The sequence below is a fragment of the Trematomus bernacchii genome, unplaced genomic scaffold, assembly GCF_902827165.1.
Source record: "Trematomus bernacchii unplaced genomic scaffold, fTreBer1.1, whole genome shotgun sequence".
Lineage (NCBI taxonomy): Eukaryota > Metazoa > Chordata > Actinopteri > Perciformes > Nototheniidae > Trematomus > Trematomus bernacchii.
In genome coordinates this window covers 3,454,077-3,461,621 of record NW_022987869.1, presented here as the reverse complement: position 1 = coordinate 3,461,621, position 7,545 = coordinate 3,454,077, and positions in this window count along the sequence as shown.

Sequence of the window (7,545 nt, the reverse complement as noted above, 5' to 3'; positions counted from 1 at the left end):
CCAGAGATAGGTCAAATCCACCCAAATGACCCCAGAAGTGGGTTTTTTTGGCCAAATCTCTCTTAAAAAGGTCAAATTTCACTTGTTTTGCATCAATCTTGATACAGGGTACTTATTATATGTTGTACTTTGGATTCCTAAAGCTTTTATTCTACCTTACCATCATCCAAGGGTAGTTTTCACTATAAGTAAAAAAGAATTTTTGGACGGACACTATAATTTACAGTTTTTTACTATGTAAAATCTGAATTTTCTTTAAAATAAAAAACATCTATATTGATTCTGACTTTTCTACATCCAACTCACAGGTTTATCATTACTTTGAGAATAAAGATTATTAATTTAACCCTTTTAGAAGGGAAGATATGGTCATTTGTTCTGGGAATGTCATTTTCGAGCCTGAGACCTGAAAAACAGGCTCAGGGCTTAAGAGGTTAATGAATATGGAATTATGGAATTCTAACACTGGAGTTTGTTATTATTTACTATAACTTGATCATTCTGCTTCAGTTTGTGGGCTACAGCCAGTTTATGTTAGCATCACGTTAACAGCTTCATCCTCTGAACGTGTGTACTGTCTGGAACCCAGAACACAGACAAAAAACATAACCCCCTTCACATCTCAACTATTGTAACGGGTCCCCGATATGACCACAGTAGCAGTGATGATACCTGTATTAAGCACCTTGCAGATCGCTTCTCTGATTGTTTTATTGCACAACAAAATCTGGTATATTAACTTTCTCTTCTATGCATTTCAGTTCATTAACATTCTTTAATTAACACTTCACTTTCCTGACACAGTTCCACTAACATACATTCACCGTCAGTTACCCTTTTCTGTGATAAACACATATTTCACTTGAATTTCACATTCAGTAGACATTTATTGTACCTTAAATACATTTTTCCACAGTATTAAATACTACTCTTCTAAAAACTTGAAAGTAACATAGTAGCCCTTTAAACTGTCATGTCGAGCATTAACTGCAAGTCACTAAAATGCATAAACTGGAGAATAATTATGTTACAAGTATTACAGAAAACATATCTAAGTGTAACAAACATCCAGTATTAACCTTACTGTTTTTTACTAACAGTAACCAACTAATAATTTTCATAAAGTGCATATTTATTCCAAACTCATAATATATATATCCTTCCAGTAATAAAACGTAATGCACAATGGTACACAGTATCCAAACTCTTTAGGCACTGGTCAGAGGCATTCATGTAAAGCAGATCACCAGAATCCAATACTGGTAAAAACGTTGCAGAGATCAAATGTTTCCTTGTCTGAAAGGAGAAACCTAATTTGAAAACAACATTTTTAGTGTGTGACTTGAAAGATAAGTACTGATCAATAATAAAACCTAGATATTTGTATGTAGTGACCCTTTCAATGTCAATGTCAGTCCCTTGAACAGTACAAATGTTGGGGAGAAAAGAAGTTAACTTTTTGCCATTTGAGAATATCATGAGTTTGGATTTGTCTGCATTTAATACTAACTTGAGTTGAGATAAATGGGATGGAATAACATCAAAGGCAGACTGGAGGAAATCAAGACTTTGCTCTATGGAAGAGGATGAACAATAAATAACAGTATCATCTGCATACAAATGGAAAGCAGCATTTGATAAATTATTACAGAGATTATTTACATAAATGGTGAAATAATTGGTCCTAATATGGAACCTTGGGGCACACCCTTTGCTATAGGCAGGAACAATAACAATACATGTATTGGAAATATTCAGTGTGCAGGAGCCTTCAGACATAAACTGGAGAATAATTATGTTACAAGTATTACAGAAAACATATCTAAGTGTAACAAACCCCACTGCAGTCAGCATGTCGTTGTGTCCCTGAGACACTTCACCCCAAATTGCTCCTGTGGGGATTGCCCACAGTATTGAGTATGTAAGTCACTTTGGATAAAAGCATCTAACAAGTAACATGTCATGTAATGTAACCTGGCTTGGTTGAAAGCCCACTCACCACGTCAAGGTGCAGGTAATGGGTGGGAAAATCAGTGTGTGTGTCATAAGGCCAGCGTCCAGCCACAAGGGAGTGTGGGAGTTCATACAGACAATCCTGCTGATCTGAACTCTCGGAGGGGAAAACCTCCATATCCTCCATGTCCCTGAAAACAAACATGAAAGGCTCCTTAGCGTCAAGGTCTTCTATCTCCAGTGCCACCATCAAGGCCTCCTTCTTCATTAATTGCAGTGACAATTTAGTCTATTCTGACATTTGTTTGTGTGAGTTAATCTTTACCTATGATATCTGGTTGCAGAAGGGACTGCAATAGCCTGGATGTTGGTCATCAGAGTAGATGCCATTCAATTCTCCTCTTTTACCTGTCCCAACATATCCTATGAATAGAGAAAGAAAATATTGTAATGACACATAAACAATATTATCCAGAATAAGAAGTCTACCTGGTTTGCAGTTTTTGTATAGCTCCAAGCATCCACGGCAGGTGTCAATAGTGTACATGCCATTGAAATCCTCTTTGTATGAAGCAGAGAACCAACTCCATGTAGCAACACCTGTGTAAAACAAGCCACATTTCAATAGAGCCAGTACAAATATGCAGACACCACAGCTGTTGTATACTGCTGCACCTTCACTGAATCACTTACTCTCAAGCCAGCGAAAGTGGGCCCCTCTTCTGAAAGACACAGTGGACATTGTGTCTCTGAAGGTGGTACACACTAGAGCGAGTGTTGAGTACGCTTTGTTACCTTCCTGGAGAACCATTTCCATCAGAATGTCCGAAAGAAGACAGTTTGACAGCTGTGAAGTATTGGTCAGACTAGATCAAACATATTTAACAACACATTGACTAGACTGTTGCCAGCACAATCGAAATACCAAGATTCTTTGGGCTTCAGGTAGCAAAAATACACATTTTTAATATTAATGTTGAATATATCACACACATTTTTCTTATGTTTTGTTATTCTTCTCCTTGAGGTAAAAAACAGCTATCAATAAAGTAAAAAAAAAGCAGTGAGACATAATAGTTGGAAATTCTGCCGTGATCACAGGTCGTTTTTTAAACAAAAAACAGTTACTGCTTAACTGAAAATATATTACCTCCAATATGAAGCACATGTCGGACTTCTGAAACTGGACCTTTGAAGGAAAATATAAGGTGTGGGTCATATGTTTGTTTAATTACATGTGTATACAATTATCAATATTGATATGTATGCATGTGTTAAATAATCTGGATTGTTACATTTGTTTATCACAAACAGGAGTGTGCCTATCGGCCTCATGCTCACCTCATGTTCTGTCTTTCGCTTCTTTGGGACCCTGTACACTGGCTCCAGTGCCCCTTTGAGCAGCTCTCTGGCCTCATTGGTCCAGTAAGAAAACCTCTGTCCGTGGCTATAAAAATCACATAATATCAGGATGAAAATGTAAATCAGTGTCAAAGAAACTGTTGTCTATAAAGTAACATTTAAAAGGTATGATTTACCCTTCAATCTGGTACCGTTCCATCAGCATAATGCACCACCATTTCCGGATCTGTGCTATGTCCCGCTAAAAGAAAATGTAACAATAATAAAGTTGAAAATGAATGGAACCTCATCATTTGTCTTCCCCCTGAAATACTAACTCAGAGAATAAATACTGACGGAAACCAAACCAAAGTGGAGCATCTGTGCTGAAGGTGAGTGCATACTGTGAAAGGATAAAGATCTGTGAAGTTATGAGTTTCAAAAATGAACAAAACCCCTTAAAAAGTGTCAAGAGAGGAATTTACCATCAGTATGAAGACACCACAGTCATTGCCCGTGGTTTGGTGAGGCAAACCCTGGAGGAATTGTGAATATAACAGTGATGTGCATGGTCAAAGGGAAAATAAAGACATGTGAAAGCAGGTGTATGAGATGGTGGAGAAATGTACTTTGACGTCTCTGCCGAACTTTAATGTCCACTGACCTGGAGCAATGCGGTGTGCTAGGTCACTGTCAAAAGAAATTATAAGACATGGGAATTGATTTGGTGAAGGAACGCTATACTCAATATAATTAATGTTTTTGGATTTCCTTACATTGAACTATTGCATGCCTTAAAAGAGGAAAGTTATGAAAGCCACTGAACGGGGCTAAAATAAAACAAACAAAAATACGTTTACCAGCCTCTGAACAAAGCCGAACTTGAAAACAACCTTTGAACAAGGCTTATAACAAAATGAACATTATAATTCATAGCATCCTGTTGCAGACTTTCTTTTTTGGTTCCACTAAGGACACACCAGACTTTGTGGAAATGGAGATATATTATAAATGAATTTGATCAGATTCAGACCCCTGGTCTACAAGAGTGTTACTGCAGTATTAGAATACTATAAACTATTTAGAATTCCCATACAAGCCACAAAACGGGGCTGGGTAATCATGTTACAAAAACCTAAAGATGTCCTTGTACGAACTGTCACCAAAGCCATCTGGCTTAAGAGGGTCGAGCAAATAAAACACTCTCTTTGCTGGCTTGATCACCTGTCAACCATTTACAAAACAGCTGAAATTAGACATAATCCAACACCAGAAGAAAACCACACAGCACAACTTGTGTTTATTTTGTACCAGCTGGTGAGATCATTTGGAACAGACTCACGCAAAGCAAATAGTGATCTGCCTTTCCTTGCTGCCGACTCCAGGCAGGGATGAAAATCATGTCCTTGGTGGCCAATTGGTCAGCCTAGTATTTTAAACAAGGGATTTTAAGTTGCTGTATATCAATGTCAAGCAACATAGAAGGTCTCAAGCAACAGGAACTTACTGGAAAACTGGCCAACGCGTCGGCTGTTTTGGACTTCCAGGTAGGAACCACATACATGTCCACGATGTATATATCTTTGCCCTATATTGATAGTTTTCCAAAATAAATGAAATCTTCATAGAAGTATGTTCAACAACAAGAGAAAACCACACTTCACGAGATTGGAGTTTCACCACTAAACAGCTATTTAGAAAATATGTGTTATTCAAAAGAAAAAAGCAGGCCAATGATGTCTGTTGAAAACCGTACATGTCTTTGGGTGGCTTCTTGTACCATCTTCAGGCACGTGTTTCCAATCTGAAACAGTAACAACAGTAAGTTACCTGTGCCATTTATTTGAGACAAGATAAAGTTGGCAGGAAAGCTCTAGTATACCTACATTTGACTCCATGCACTGAGGAAGACCCAGGCTCCAAAAGTCCTCTCTGGTCAGGCACACATCACCCTCCTTCACAATGACCTCTGCTCCAGGCCTATTGTGGTCTAGCACATAGCTGAGCTGCAAATAACAGATTGCAAAACATACTTCAAACCAATAGAAAACATAGAAAAATTAAAATCAAAACAATGCACCTCCATCACTGTGCATGAAGTAAACATATATCGACCAGCATGTCTTGAATCAGATGTAATTCCTTTGCGTATTTCGCACCAGAGAGGGCATACTGGTGGTCAGCAACTGATCCCTCCGAATCCAACTTCGGTTCAGCTGTTATTAGATACAAAAAATAAACAGTATTATTCAAGTACCACACATGAAGTATACCTAAAATGTGTCCTTGTATTGATAATCAAAATACCTCTCAACGTAGGCCTGATAAAGGGCTTCAGCTGAGACACATTCACACCCTGTCTCAGCTGAGCTCCTGTTGAGCCCAACAGGGTTGCCACACCCTTGTTGGTGATTGAGGAAACCACATAAGGCCCAAACCAGTTGCACTCCAGTTGTCCACCTTTTCGGCCCTCCTTCCTCTTATTCGTTCTTAGGACCTCATCTCCAACATTAATCAGGAAAGATTTTACATTCTTTCCCTTGCGTTTTTCAAAACAGATTTTTTGTCTCTGTTGTGCTATCTGAATGTTCTGGTAAATCTGAGAAAGATATGTAACAGTTATCATTTACAGTCCTTAACATACGCTTGCATTTTTTAGGAGTTATTATGTTTTAAATATTGCCATTTTATTCTCACCTTCGAGTGCAAATCTGCAATGGTTGCAGCCTTTGCCTCAAGCTGCTGTTCTGCCTCATCAGCAGGCACCAAAACAGAGGTATCATCCCCGTCATTGTGTGTTGCATTTAATAAACCCGGGACGCGAGGGTGCCTCCCAAACTGGGCAAAATAGGGCGTGCACTTGGTTGACCTCTGAAAACATAAAAATTCCTTTTAGTATCTCTGTTGAGTATTGTTTCCATCTGCATTTGTTACAACATTGTACCTGCTTTGAGGTGTTAATGCTCGCCACAATGCCCCTCAAGTGTACATCCCAGTCATTCTGGTCCTCTCCGCAGTACTTAGCAAGGGCTTTTTTAATTGTTTGGTTTGTACGCTCATCTTGGCCATTGCACTGGGGATGGTAAGCTGAAGTGATGCAGTGTTTTACACCCAGTGCATCGAAAACACCACGGTTGACCTGCAGATGGTTTAGTGTACACCAATTACCCTGAAAAATCGTATTACATTGTTACACATAACACATACACTGTATTAGATAGATTATTGTACCTCATTGACAAATTCCCGTCCTTGGTCGGTAATGATCTTCTCGACAAGCCCGAAATCGAGAAGAATATTTACGATCTTTTTTGAGACCTCAGCAGCTGTTTTCCGGTAGAGCGTTTTTGCTACCACCCACTTCGTGAATAAATCGGTCGCTGTTAGAATGTATCTGCAATATGAAATGCAGAATGTTGTAAATACATACAGAATCACTGTCAATTATTTCCTTTCTTTTTAAACCAGAATCTTCACGTTTAGAACCTTTAAAGGAGGTTACACATGCCCATCATGATAGTACCTTTTGCCCTTAGCAGTGGAGGGAAGTGGGCCAATGAGATCCACACCAAGGACAGTCCATGCCTCAGGAACATGAATCGTATGCAGTACGGGTGCAACCGTTTTAATGGCCTCATGTTGCTGGCAGCGGGGACACTCATCAACCTTAGCAAATATCATACATTTTTAATCAGCAAAATAAAAAACTTTAGGTATAAAAATGATAGAACAGAGAAAACTTTCAGAGGAGACAGAATTAAACTGTTCAAGTTCTGAAATATGTTTTTAGACAGCTCTGATGGAGCTCAAACTGTCTCACTCTGTTTCAATGTACACATACAACACATTTATGTAGATCAATAATCAGTCAGTCAAAAACTCCCACCCATTTCTTCACGTCTTCCCGCATAGTGGACCAGTGGTACGTTGCCAAAACCTTCTCGGTGGTGCGCCTTCTCCCATGACCTCCGGAACCCAGGTTATCATGGCACTCCTTCAGGACATCGATAATTCGGTCCTTGGTGCACACAACCAACCTTTCACTGCCCTTGCATGTGTAGTACAAATCTCCAGCTGGCACATCAGGAACAAAAAAACAATCATTTAGAAGTGTGTAGAGATGACATTATGACTAAAAGCTGTTCAAGAAATCCAGTGGCCTTGACAAGTTGCAAATAGGGTTTAGACGTAACAACTACAGTAATAGTGTGTATACTAATGAAAAGAAAAAGGAGAAACAAGCTGTGGAGT